General features: G+C 26.4%; 1 protein-coding gene across 3 annotated transcripts in view; it reads right to left on the bottom strand.

Moving 5' to 3' along the window:
• The window catches only part of LOC122630661 (patched domain-containing protein 3), a 51263-nt gene that overhangs the window by 21474 nt on the left and 14694 nt on the right, over nt 1–15095 (bottom strand). The gene's annotated exons all lie outside the window — the stretch shown is intronic.

Below are 15095 nucleotides of genomic sequence, written 5' to 3'. Positions count from 1 at the left end.
TTTTTTTGTACGTAATCGTACGAAATCAGTATACGTTATATACATTGTGTTAATTGTATGAATAATTTTTTTAAATGCATACAGATAAAAAAAAAATATACATATATATATATATATATAAAAATTGTCATAAATATAAGAGAAACATGTAACAGGTATAAAAAAATAAATCCATACAATTTCTCCCAAGTTTTATTACAACAAAATTATTTTTTTATATGAATAATTTTTTAAGGGTATACAATGCACGTACGTAATAATTTTTATGACGATATCAAAAAAAAAAGAAAAAAAAAGAAAAAAAAAGAAAAAAAAAAGAAATGTCACAGACATAACAGAAATCTATACAGAAAATTATCTGGCAAATTGCTCTAAGAGTTCCACTACACGTTTTTCATTGTCCAATTAATTTCATAGCAATTATTATTTCGAAACGATTCCAAGAGGGTTAATCGTGTAAAAAAAAAAAAAGAGAGAGAGAGAGAGAGAGAGAGAGAACGTGCAAAAGAAAAAGAAAAGCAGAAAAAAAAACAAAAAGAAAAAAAGGTGCGTTATTTCGGGACCTCCGACAAGAGTTTACGAGTATGTTAACGATTCGAAGCATTTACATAACATTCCACGGTGCACTCTATTACTGTGATTGAGCAAAAAAGGAAAACGAAAGCGAAAGAGAGAAAAAGATAGAGATAGAAAAAAGAGAGAGAGAGAGAGAGAGAGAGAGAAAATAAATAAATGGTGTCTTTATTTTCTTGATCTTGCACCACCACGGTCGTTTCTCTTTGCATGCTAATGCAAGAGAATGATCGCAAGAGTGCACGAAGGCATTGCCATTCGACGACGACGAAGTAGTATAACCGTCTGTTCAAGTCGACGAATAGAATAAAAAAACTAGACATACTTCGAAAGGAGAGAGAGAGAGAGAGAGAGAGAGAGAGAGAGAGAAAGAGAGAGAGAGAACTGTCGAGTGCAGATAGTTTATCGTTGAAGGTCGTATTATCATTAGATTAAAAAAGAAAGTTCATTGAACGAAAAAAGAAAACAATTTTCTTTCCTTTATCTCTCTCTCTCTCTCTCTCACTCTCTCTCTCTCTTTTTTTTTTTTTTTTTTTTAACGAATAAAAGATCTATACAATTATATTTTAGTGATTTACATGAGGTTTAATAAATAATTTATGTGTAGAATATTAGAATATTTTGTCTCGGTAATATTATTGATACTATTTATATATTTATAAATATTATATTATTATTGTTATTATTATTATTATTATTATTATTATTATTATTATTATTATTATTATATAATGAAATGCATATATATGTATATTATATATAGATACTACAAAGGATTTATTTGTTTTCATTTTTCTCGAGTAATAGTCACGGCTCGAGCACTCTAATCACGTAGAATTAATTACCGAGAGAGCATTTATTTACTTTCTACTATAATTTTTTATAAAACTTCTACTCTATTCTCTTTCTCTTTCTCTCTCTCTCTCTCTCTCTCTCTCTTTTTCTTTTTCCTTCCTCATTGCACTAACAGTACTTTATGAAACGAAACGAAACGAAATAAAACAAATGGAAGTGCATATTTACTTCACGCTCGTTAAATAAACAGAAATTTTGTATCTAAATAAAAAATTACTATATTATATATATATATATAAATAATCTACATATTTATATTTATATATATATATATAATAAAAATAATGTAATACACAATATGAATATGTATATTTATCTGTAAATAGGAGAATATAAATTACGTATATATATATATATATATATATATATATATATATATATATAAACAAAAATTAAGAAAATTGTAATATATATAAATATATGTATATATATATATATAAACACACTCATATTAATATATAGGGATATATAAAAATTATTCTAATAGTTAAACGTATAACTCCACCTTGTAAAATTATAGTACTCGAGATTTAATGTCACGTTATTTCGCGTGTCTCGACTTTTCTTGAACTTTTCCAATCGACATTTCGAACTGTCAATTTCAAAGAACAGACTCTAGGAATCCTTAGGAAAGTCTTTAACGAGAAGATTACTAGTACTGTTATAAGGTAATCGTCGTTCGAAGACACGTGAACCTTCATTGAAATTTTTTACAAACTCGAATTCTTCTAATCTCTTGAAATAACAAAGCAAAACAGAAAGAAAACAATAATAAACGATCCAACATCATTTTCATATAACAAATTTTATGAATAAAATATTATTATCAATCTTGATAACTAATGATAAGCAATTCGTTCATTATTTTCCATAATGAAAAATTCACGAATAAAGCAAATTACAACTATCGATTAACCATGAGAAAAAGAAAAAGAAACAAAAAACAAAACAAAAATTATAAATAACCTAACGTCGTTCGCGTAATAATAAAAAAATTCATCAAGTAAATAATAAAAAAAAAAAAAAAAAAAGAAAAAAAATGAAGTAAATTACAGGCTGTTAATGGGGGAAAAAAGAACAAAAAAAACCAAAGAACAGAGAAAAAGAAAAAGAAAAAGAAAAAAAAAAAGATACCGTACAAACAATTACGAACAATCAAACGTCATCTTCATGATAAAAAATTCATGAATAAAATAAATTGCAACGATCGAAGAGGAAAAAAAAACAAAAATAGGACAAAAACAAATTACATTTGTTAGCTAACACCATTTCCATAATGAATCTAACGGGCGAAATTTATTCGTCTCCTTCAAAAAAAAAAATAAAATAAAATAAAATAAAATAAAATAAATAAATAAAATAAAATAAAATAAAACAAATAAATAAAATAAAATAAAATAAAATAAATAAATAAAAATACGAATAAAAAAATAAACGAAAAATACAGGATATAAAAAAAATATACTATTCGAAGAAAAAAGAAGCAAAAAAGAAAAAAAGAAGAAGAAGAAGAAGAAGAAACATTAGTTTTAAACATTTTGTGTAACATCGACGAAGAAGATCGACAATCGTTCCTATGTACAACGATATTATTACTTAAAGGCAGACGAGCTTGACACTAAAGATACAATTTATGGCTTTAATGATGGCAATGGCAAGCTTCCGCTCTATCAAACGTACCCTTCCTGGACGCTCGATAACACACTCCCTGAATGTTGTTCCCTTTCTTCTTTCTACGACTTAGAAGAGATATCTGGTCTATGAGCGATACGATAAAAATAGAAAAAAATAAAAAAAAGAAAAAGAAAACAGAATAAAAGATAGATATGTTTTTATCCATTACTCGTACTTTGTTCAATGACGAGTTGCGATACTTCTTCTTCTTCTTTTTCTTTTTTTTTTTCTTTTTTTTTTTTTGTTTTTTTTTTTTTCCTTATAGTAATGACCTAATTGAAAGAAAAGACTATTACGATAATATAAATAAATCTATTATTTATCGATTGCATTTAGATATCGTGCATAATTATAATTAATAATTCTATAGTTAAGAATTCATTAATCTTATAGTTAACGATTCATTATATGATATATCTTCGATTTAATCGATTATCAAATTTCGATATGATAATATAATAAATTAGAATAAAAATTCGATACGAGATTCTTCGTAAATCGATTACATCTTTTTTCTTCGGATTTATTAAAAATTTTCCAGATGACGTTGGGACTATGATTGTTAGGAAGTTTGAGAGAAAAAAGAAAAAAAAAAAAAAAAAAGAACAAGGGGAAAAACAAAAGAAAAGAAAACAAAATTGATCTGAAATGTTTTGGAGAAAAAGTGTAAATTGATTTTTTGGATCATCACAAAATATTCAAAAAAAATTATAAGAATGGTATTATACATGAACGAATATTTAACATTACGAATTAATATTTAATAATATTAACAATTCAAAGTTTCATATTTAATTGATCGTTGAAGTTTGTTATAAAAATTGTAATAAATATCGAGAATATCATTAACGAATTATCCAATAAGAAGAGAGAAAAAATTATTAAAGAGAAAAATCATTGAAGAAAGAATTGAAGGAGGATTATTTAATGAAAGGGAAGAGAGACACTTTTTTTTTCGATCTAATTTAAGAAAACAAAAAATATGTCAAAATATTTTCATTGCGGGAGTGCAATGATGCTAAGTTAAAACTTCGACGATGAAAAAAAAAAAAAAAAAAGAAAAAAAGAAAAGAAAAGAAAAAAAAAGAAATGAAAAGAGAGAATAAGATGAAACGATTAAAGTCAATCTAATAAAGATGAAAGATGTTTAAGAGTTATTATGCTATAATATAATGATATAACAGTTCATTACTAAAACGAGAATAATAAAAACGTCGACGGACTTGACCCAGATTTATTGACGATTACGTGGTCGGTGTATCAAACGTTACAATAGTATTATCGTTGACTATTAATTCGATACTGACAATGATAGAGACAAAGAAAGAGATATCATGCTGAAAGGATGACTAACAATTTCTTCAAAGTTCGTTGAAAAATTAACGAGATATCCGATCGATCTATTGCTTCTCGTTTTACAATTTCTTTTTTTCCATGCTTCTTTAAAAGAAATTAATTGAAAGAATCATTAAACGAAAATATTTGTAAGCTCGTGACAATTAATAAGTAATAATAACGAGAACTTGAAAACAAAAAGAAGAGACAAAAATATACCGATCATTAATTATTACACGTTATTAAATAAAAATGCAAAAACTGCAACGATGATCCTCTTCGTTAATTTTTGAAATTCATAAAAGTCGATATTTCGATATTTTTTGTTCTGTTTTCTTTCTTTTTCTTTTTTCACTTTACACTTTGATAATGAAGAAAAAATTTTTTCGTGTATTTTTATGAGAATTTGAAAAAATATGTATATGTATGTATGTATCTATGTATGTATGTATGTATGTATGTATGTATGTATACATCTGTAACAATGATAGTTGTTAAGTAAATCCTCGGAACTAGTTTGCTGATAAATTGATCGATGGGATCGATGGTTAAAAATAACAATCGTCTCTTTCGCCAAGTTGCGAATTCTTCGCGTTTTCAAACACGACACGTGATTATCTCAACAAAATATCATTGTAAAAATACAATCGATGTTTCGTAATATGTATTATACTTACATAAATATATATATATACAAACAATATTCGATATACTTACATACACGCACGTGCACGTATATATGTATATATATATATATATAAAAGTATATTATGTGTGTGTGTGTGTACGTGTGTACATATATATGTAAGTATATCGAGTATTGTTCTATTTCCTGATGCAGCGATACATTGTTAATTACTATAAATCATTTTTCACGGGTGTTAAGTAAATATCTGAGTTTCTAATTGGAGGAAGTACATAATGAAAAAGAGAGAGAGAGAGAGAAAGAGAAAGAAAAAGAAAAAGAAAAAAGAATTTTAATTTAAAACTTCCTATAAATTATTATCTCTATATACAATAAAATAATAAGAACGAGCTCGGACATGTCATATTTTCCTTTTTTTATCATTTTTCAATGGAACAAAAGAGATGAAAATTAACGAAAGATCATTAACGATTGGAACGAAATTTCTATTTCAAATTTTTTCCGCTTCCTATTCCATTCGGTTTTTTTTTTCTCTTTTTTATGAACAATGAAATAATAAGAACGACCTCGTACGATACGATATCTCTTTCTTTTATCTTTTTTTTTTTTTTGCTTGTGATAGGACAAAAATAGAGATAAAAATTAATTAAACAAGATCCCTTGATCGATTGCAGAAGGAAAAATGTTTCTTTTTTTGTTTCAACTTCCTGCTTTAACCTTTGTTTTCCTTTTTTTTTTTTTTCTCTTTTTATTTTCTTTTTTAACCTACAACAAAATAACAATGACGATAATAAGTATAATATTTTCGATCGAACAAAAGAGGAATAATATAAAACGAATGATATATGTGATGATGAAAATGAAAAAGATCTTGATCGATACGAAGGAAATTTGATTTGAGGATTAGGGTTGCAAAAGCAAAGTAAAAGAACCTACTCAGATTGCAGACTCTGTTTCTATACCCCTCATACGGAAATAGGAACCTCGTAGCTATTGTTCTAAGACAATAGCCGTACTAAGAAGAATATTGCGCCCCTATGTAGGCTCATATAACTTTTTAAGGTGATGTCTTCGTGTACACTAATTTCCCCCTCGAAATTATAATTAAAAAAAAAAAAAAAAAAAAAAAAAAAAAAAAAAAAAAAAAATGGGAGAGAGAGAGAAATCATATAATATGATGATGATGATGATGATGATGATGATGATGATGATGATGATGATGATGATGATGATGATGATGATGATGATGATGATGATGATGATGATGATGATGATGATGATGATAATTTATACGAGAAGAAATTCCACAATTTTAATTAATTTTAATAAAAAAAATTTGTCAATTTTTGTTCAATAATAAACACATAAATAATAAAAATTCAATGAGTATATATATATATTTATGGAATATATATATATAGTATAATATATGTATATATATTATATATAGTATATATAGTGTATATATATATTAGTAATAGTTATATATATATATATATAGTATTATTTATTAGTATAAAATAAATGTAATATATATATTTTTATATATAGTAAATATCAAAATTACTTATTATACTATATATATATATTCATTTATTTATGAAAAAAGAAATTAACTTCTGAATCAGCTGAGATAAACACAATCAATCTATATATATCTTTACTCTAAATTTATTCCGATTGACTAATGACTATGTATGTACAACTAAATGCATAAAAGTAAAAGTTAAACTACGTCGAACAGATAATGAACATCTATAAACAACTATAATTAATACGAGAAACATAAACTTAACCGGAAATAAGATCGATATCGCATGTATGTATGTATGTATGTATGTATGTACTACGTTTGTGTGAATTTATATACGACAAAATCATTAATTAACCCTACCCATGAACACGACAACGAGATAATTATCTAGATATCGATTTATTTGTACACACACTTGACGCGGGAACTTTGAAAGTCTTCGTTCTAACCAACTAACTAACTCGATCTCTCGAAATTGTTTCCGTTAAGCGATAGGACGACATTCGCTTCCGACATTGGATTCGAATGAACGACTTTCTAAATTCATTTCTATTCCCTTACCAAGAATTATTTTTCTAATAATTTCGAAATAATACATTTATATATTCGTAATACTTTAGTAATTTCTTATGACTGATAAAAAAAAAGGCTTATATATGCGTACAACGCATCGAAAAGAAAAAAAAGAAAAAAAAGAAAAGAAAAAAATAAAGGAGATTTATTTGTATTTATTCGAATGGAAAAGGGTCTTGTTAAAATTTGAATTTTAACTTATCTGTTTTGGTAAAAGGTTGTATATAAATCTTAAAGATAGATGTATACTATAATAATAATAATAATAATAATAATAATAATAATAATAATAATAATAATAATAATAATAGTAGTAGTAGTAGTAGTAATAATAACACAGTAATATAAATCAATGATATTGGAAAGAGGATTTTGTTAGAATTTTAATTTTGTCATAGATATCTTAAATTAAAAGGACAAAATCTTACATAAAATTTCAATTATACATTCAAAATATTACTTATACATTCAAAATAAAAAGAAAATAATTAACAAATATTGAAATTCATTAATATTTTTTAATGTGACTTCCTCTCTCTCTATCTATCTATCTATCTATCTATCTATCTATCTATATATATATATAAATATATATAAATAAATATTTATTTATAAAATTGCAAAATAATATTGCAAAATTTGTAATATTTATTATATTATAAATAAATATAAATATATATATATATAAATTTTTATTATATTTATTATTTTATTATATTTTTTATATTCATTTATTAATAATAATATTATTATTATTATTTATCATATTTATTATATTACAAATTACATATATATATATATATTTATATATATATATACACATACATACGAACATATATCTACACGCACGCATAAATTATATGAAAAAAAAAAAAAAAGAAGAATAATCGTTTACTCGTTTCCTTACTTTTCACTTCTCTTTTCAGAAACTATACTATACCTACATATATATTTTCTTTTATTTTTCATGGAGAAAGTTTATTCAGAGTGGTCATTGGGCAACGAAGAAGTCACGGAACACGTTTTATTAGATTCGAGTTGGCCGATTGAATAACGTCCTCGCGTGTGTTCCATTCTTTATCTCTCTCTCTCTCTCTCTCTCTCTCTCTCTCTCTCTCTCTCTCTCTCTCTCTCTCTCTCTCTCTCTATGTATATATTCATGTATATATGTACATAAAAGATATATAAACATGCTCTGACCTCTCCACTCGCGCAAGAGATGTGTTATCTCTACGCTCGATCGAACGCGTTTGTCGTATATACGGATCTACGTATGTATTTATATATATATATATGTGTGTGTGTGTGTGTGTGTATACATACATTTCTCATGTAATTGGAGCAATTGAAATGTTATCGAAAATGAAAAGAAAAATAAATAAATAAATGATAAATAAAATATTGATTTAATAAATATCGCCAATTAAGGCCTATTTTTCTCAAGGGCTGAGAAATATAATCTCTTGATTTGGACATTATCGTTAATTTAATGACGTCGTAAAAAAAAATTTGCACGCATTGGTGTCGAATCGTCGATAAACAACAATGGATTTTGCATTATTGAAAAAATTTTTTTAAATGATATAAAATATATTTTCTTCACATTCCGTCATTATTATATCTTATTCTAACGATTCAATATTAAAAATATAAACATTACATATTATCAAACTCGATAGTATATTATTGTTGTATACTATAATATCATTTATCGAGATATACAATACAAAAAAAATTCTTTATCACCATACTAACACCATACAGACTTGTTACAGCAATATTATTCATTCATATATCCAATATATTCGAAATATAAATATTACTTATTAAATCAACTCGATACCATACATTCCATCATTATACCATATCATTATTTACCGAGATATAAAATATCACAAATTCCGACATAAATTAATGACCAATTTAATAAACTTCAATTGTTATCAGTCATTAAAAATAAAAAAAGAAAAAAGGAAAATATAGAGGATAAAAAAGAGGATAAAAAATTCATGAGTGGGAGGATCGTCGAGTTGTCAATTTCGCTGCTGAAAATTATTGCTCTTATCATGGCTCGCATTACTATTAAAAAAAAAAAAAAAAAAATAATAATAATAATAATAATAATAATAATAATAATAATAATAATAAAAAGAAAGAAAAAAGAAAATTACAAATGGAAAAAAGGAGGTGAAGGAAATAGAGGAGGTGATGGTGGAGAAGAGATTCATCGGAGATCGAAGTGCAACATGTCGAAAGGCCACGATAGCAGATTGATATCTTCAGGTCACGAGGACGACCACGTACAGTAGCCAATAGCACTCGACCTTACGACCCCTGCCAATCACCATCGACTAGAGACTTCCGCTCGAGCACGCGATCCACATTCTAATCTTTTACAAGCACGTCAGAAAATTTGGAATATATATATATATTTTTTTCTATTTTTTTTTTTCCCCTCTTTTCTTCCTTCTTGACTTCCTCTTCTTCATTACATATCATTATATTTTTATTATATTTCATTCATAATTTTTCTCCACAATTGTTTTATAATTATTTTATTCAAGTTACAGTTATCCAGCCTGGCAATAAATTTCGAATTAATTTATTCCTTTTTGTTTTATTTTCCATCTTCATCTTTCTTTCGTTTCTTTCTTTTCTTTTCTATTATTATTGTTAACACTGTTATTGTTATTTTATTGTTATTATATCGCGTTAATAAAAGTAAAAGTTAGATTTCTATATAGATATTTTTTAATTACACTTTGGACAAGAAAATTGTATTTATTGTGTTGATTATTACCGGACCTTGTGTAGTATATACATATATATATATATATATATATAATATATACAAATATATATACACACACATTATTATATATTATTATATATATTATATATATATATAAATTTATTTCTAAACGAATAATATGAACAAACAGTACATAATAATATATAATTTGTAAACTGTCTTATAATAATTCCTACTGAAGAAAAAAAAGAAAAAAGAAAGAAAGAAAATAATCAATGAAGAAAAAAAAAAAACGTATTCTATACCGTTTAAAGGAACTATCGACGATAACGATAACGATTACGATAAGAAAAATAAGAAAAAAAAAAAAAAAAGAAGAAGGACGAATGTACGCGATCGATTGCAAGTGGATTAGAAATGCAAGACGTGACACTGGCTCATGTTCGACGCGCGGAATTTCAAACCACCTTCAATTTCACCCGTCGATGACGACAACGTCCTCCAAGTTCGTTGCTCGTGAAAATCCTACGTAATAATCTCTATATCCAAAGAGATAGAGGAAGACAGACAGATAGACAGATAGACAGACAGATAGAGAGAGAGAGAGAGAGAGAGAGAGAGAGAGAGAGAGAGAGAGAGAGAAATATAATTAAACATTTTATATATACATATATATATATAATCAGCTGTATTACGGTGTATGCACGCTAAAATAAAAAAAAAAAAGAGAAAATTGGATAAATAAAAAAGAAATCTTTTTGGAATCAATTACATCGAATATAAAAAAAAAAATAAATAAATAAAAACATGTGTTATTTCATGTATCGAACATAATTTTATATGCAAAGAAATAATAAAAATTCTTGCATTATTATTTACTTCGATCATCATGTACGAACAACGGAAGGTCCTAACACATTTTCATTTTAATTATACGTATAGATACGTCAGACGTATTCGCTTTTAATGGTACGAAACCATGGAATATAAATTGCAAAACTATACATAATTATACAGTGTATTAATAATAATGATGATAAAGGAAAAAAAATCTAGCTAAAAGACGTTCATAGATATGAGATGACCTTACGAATGTTCGTAAAAGTTTCAGATTTGTCGTAAATAGATAGACGTAAGTATCGTTATTAATAGTAATTTTTTTCTTTTCTTTTTTTCTTTTTTTTTTTCACTTCTCTCATTTTTTCCTCCTTCTCGTGACGTCGGAGTTAGTAAGAGCAAGCCGACCTCGTTTCAAAGACCATAATTCACCTGTCTAAGATTGCAAGACATATATATGTATGTATATATATATATATATATATATATATATATATATATACATATATTGTATATATATACCTGTTGATTTCAAATTAAGTTTGAACTCGACATATACCCTCCTATCGCGTGTTTCACTTTTTACATGTACATATATACATACATACATATATAAATATATATGTATGTATGTATGTATGTATGTATGTATGTATGTATGTATTGATTATTGGAAACTTATATGCTTTGATGATTTAAAGACTGAAGAGAAATAAAAAAAAAAAGAAAGAAAATATTTTCCACGTCGTTATGGGTTCCATTAAGTATATACACATACATATATATATATACATATAAATATGTATTATATATATATATATATGTGTGTACGAATGAATGAATGTATATACATATGTACGTACGTAAATACGTATGTATCTATTGAAAATTTAATTAGAGAAAAGAAAAAAATATATAAATTTTCTTAAATTGTTATAGACTCCATCTAATATATCTATATATATACGTATGTACCGTATTTATATACTGTATATAACGTATAGTACGTGGAATCGATCGAAATGTCGTCGTGCTATGACTCGTTAAAATCTACGCGATTCGTTTCTTTCATTACTTAACTCTATTTCAATCTCTTATCGTGTAACGTTAATGTAATATCAATGAGCTCGCCGCATTACGTCGACACGAATGGTGTTCGAATGTCTTGTAGAACAGATTTCTACTTTAAGAACGAACTTTATAAAATATTCTACCAATCATCATTCGGACAATTAAATTCGAAAAAAAAAAAAAAAATTTGATCTCTCCCATGAACTTGCACGTATTAGATTTTTCGAAAAACTTTTCTAATGCCTATAAAAATTTTTGTAAATTGTTACTCGTAACAACGTCGTGGTTTTCCCGATATTGAGAATGAAGCAAACGAAAAAAAAAAAAAAAAGAAAAAAAAAAAGAAAAAAGGAAATTGTTGATATCGATTGGAAGGTTACAAAAGAAAAAGAAAATCTCAAAATTCTTAATAATTGATAAATAATGATTGAAAATTGAATGATGATTCGACTTTGTTTTAAGAAAATTTCCATTAAAAAAAAAAAAAAAAAAAAATTTTTTTAATTTCAAAAAAAAAAAAAAGAAAAAAGATATCGGAGGAACAAAATTCAATGAAGAATTTTAAGAAAAATCTAAAGAAAAATTCGAGGAAATAATTGTGTAGAAAGATCTAGATATAGAAAAAGAGAAAAAGAAGGAGAAAGAGAAACAGAGAGAGAGAGAGAGAGAGAGAGAAACAGAGAGAGAGAGAGAGAGAGAGAGAGAGAGAGAGAGAGAGAGAGAGAGAGAGAGAGAGAGATAGGAAGGTAAAAAGGAAGAGAAAGAGAGATAGAAAAATAAAGAGAGACAGAGAGATAGAAAGGCAAAGCAAGAGAGACAGAGAGAAAAAGACTGGGAGAGAGAGAGAGAGAGAGAGAGAGAGAGAGAGAGAGAAAGAGAGAGAGAGAGAGAGAGATCAAGATAAAGATCTGTTGGGAGAAGTTACTGCAGAAGGATAGAAGGAAGGAAGGAAGGATCGATAGACCCCGAGATTTTCTTGGAATGCAAGATATTAGCTTCTTCGGAAAAAGCAGGTCGTATCTTAGCTTTTAAACTGAGAAAAGAGATAAAGAAGAAGAAGGAAGAAGAAGGAGGTAAAGGGGGGAGGAAAAAAGAGAAGAAATAAAAATGTTGACCTGAGCGACGACGACGACGACGACGACGACGACGATAACGAAGACTAGGAGGACGAAGAAAACGAAGAGGACGAAGAGGACGAAGAGCAAGAGACGAGAAAGGGGAAGGAGGGGAGAAGGGGTGAAGAGGGAGGACGTTTGGCTCGTAGCCGAGAAGACAGGTATATGAAAAACATCGCTTAAGAAAAAGGGGAAACGAAAATTGGCGCATTTCGTTCAATGATATTTCACCTTTGCAAAAACGTCCAATCGTTCTTCACGATATTTAGTTTTGAATAACGATACGAAATATTATGTATGATATATATATTATTTCACGAAAGAGAGAAAGAGAGAGTTTACGGAAATAAATGTTGCTTTTGATTAATTTCAGTTTTAGTTAGGAAAAAAAAAACGAATATAATAATGTGTATATATATATATATATGTATTACATTTATATATATATGTATTGTTATCTATTATATATTAAATATTATACTATACGTATACTATATTTTTCGTACGATATAATAATAATACGAAATATATTGTATATGATATAATAAAATTTCCTAAATGAATTTATTTATATTACTCCAATGTATATACATACATACATACATATATATATATATATATATATATATATATATACACATATATAAATACATATGTACACGTACTAAAAGATAAGAAAACTCTCGTTAGTTAGAAATGAGTGTAATCTAGTCGAGCGTGGCCAGAATCAATTCAAGTTTGAACTTCGCGCCGTGTACAACCGCACCTGCAATAAGTACGCATTACATGCTTTTCTTTTTTTTTTTCTTTTTTCTTTCCTTTACCTTCCTCTTTTTTTTACATATGTAAAATTCCGACATAATACTGTTACGTGCCTATCTAGTAAACGAATCCGTTAATCGGTCAGTTTATAATCTCGGACACGAAATAGATGCAGAAAAGAACACGGAGATATCCGTATTATTATGTAAATTTTACTCGAGAAAGCGTGTGCTAAAGATATCGTGGTGGAAAAATTTTTCTTTCTTTTCTTTTCTTTTTTTTCTTCTTTCTTTGTTTAAGGGAGAAAAAATAATAAAGATAAAAATTAATATTAATATAACGATAACGATAATAATAAAATTAATTCGTTAGTCGTAGTTCCAACATTTTTTAAAATTATTTTTCTTCTCTCTCTCTCTCTCTCTCTCTCTCTCTCTCTCTCTCTTCCTCTATCTATATCTATCTATCTATCCACCTTTCTTTTTTTTTGCTTTTTCTTGGCTCTGTACTTGTTTAAAAAGAAAAAAAAAAAAAAAACGAGAGACTGACTTTTACATTAAATTCTCTCTCTCTATCTATCTATCTATCTATTTATATATCTATCTTCTTCATATATCTATCTATTTATCTATCTATCTATTTATTTCTCTATCTCTCTCTTTCATGCAAGAGATTGCAGAAAATGTTCGAGATGTAAAGAGCAAAACAAAATTTTCGAATATTCAAAGATAGACGAACAAAGACGAAAGTAGATTTATATCTAAAATATAATCGGGATCATGCGTGTTGCGTATCAAAAATAAAAATTTCATTTCGTTTGACTTTTATCTTTTATGAGTATTACTACGTTCGCCATCTTTTCTGCTTTTTTCCTATTTTCCGAGATAAACGTTTCGTATATATAGAATAATAAAAAATTCTACTCTACTTATTTCCAACGAAATTATTCATTAGATTATCGGACGATCGTTATAAAAATTATATTAATTACAAATCATTGGAGATATTCAAAGATTACATAACAAGCAATTATTTTCTCTTAAAAATATAAATAAATAATTTGGCTCATCCATCGTTACAATAAGAAATTAATTTTTAGAGATTAATTCAAAACGTCTTGAAGAAAATAAATAAATTAATTAAAAAAAATGACTTGGACGTATCACTTTTATGATCAACAACTGATAGTCATACAATGAGTTTGAAATAAATTTACTATATACATATATATATATATATATACATATATATATATATATATAAACATATATAAATACTTTTTTTCTTAATACGATTTATATTAAAAATGACGAATGTAAACACTCACACAATTTCGAAATAAAAAAAAAAAAAAAAAAAGAATAATGA

The sequence above is a fragment of the Vespula pensylvanica genome, chromosome 7, assembly GCF_014466175.1.
Source record: "Vespula pensylvanica isolate Volc-1 chromosome 7, ASM1446617v1, whole genome shotgun sequence".
Classification (NCBI taxonomy): Eukaryota; Metazoa; Arthropoda; class Insecta; order Hymenoptera; family Vespidae; genus Vespula; species Vespula pensylvanica.
This window is presented reverse-complemented; position numbering and strand designations above follow the sequence as displayed.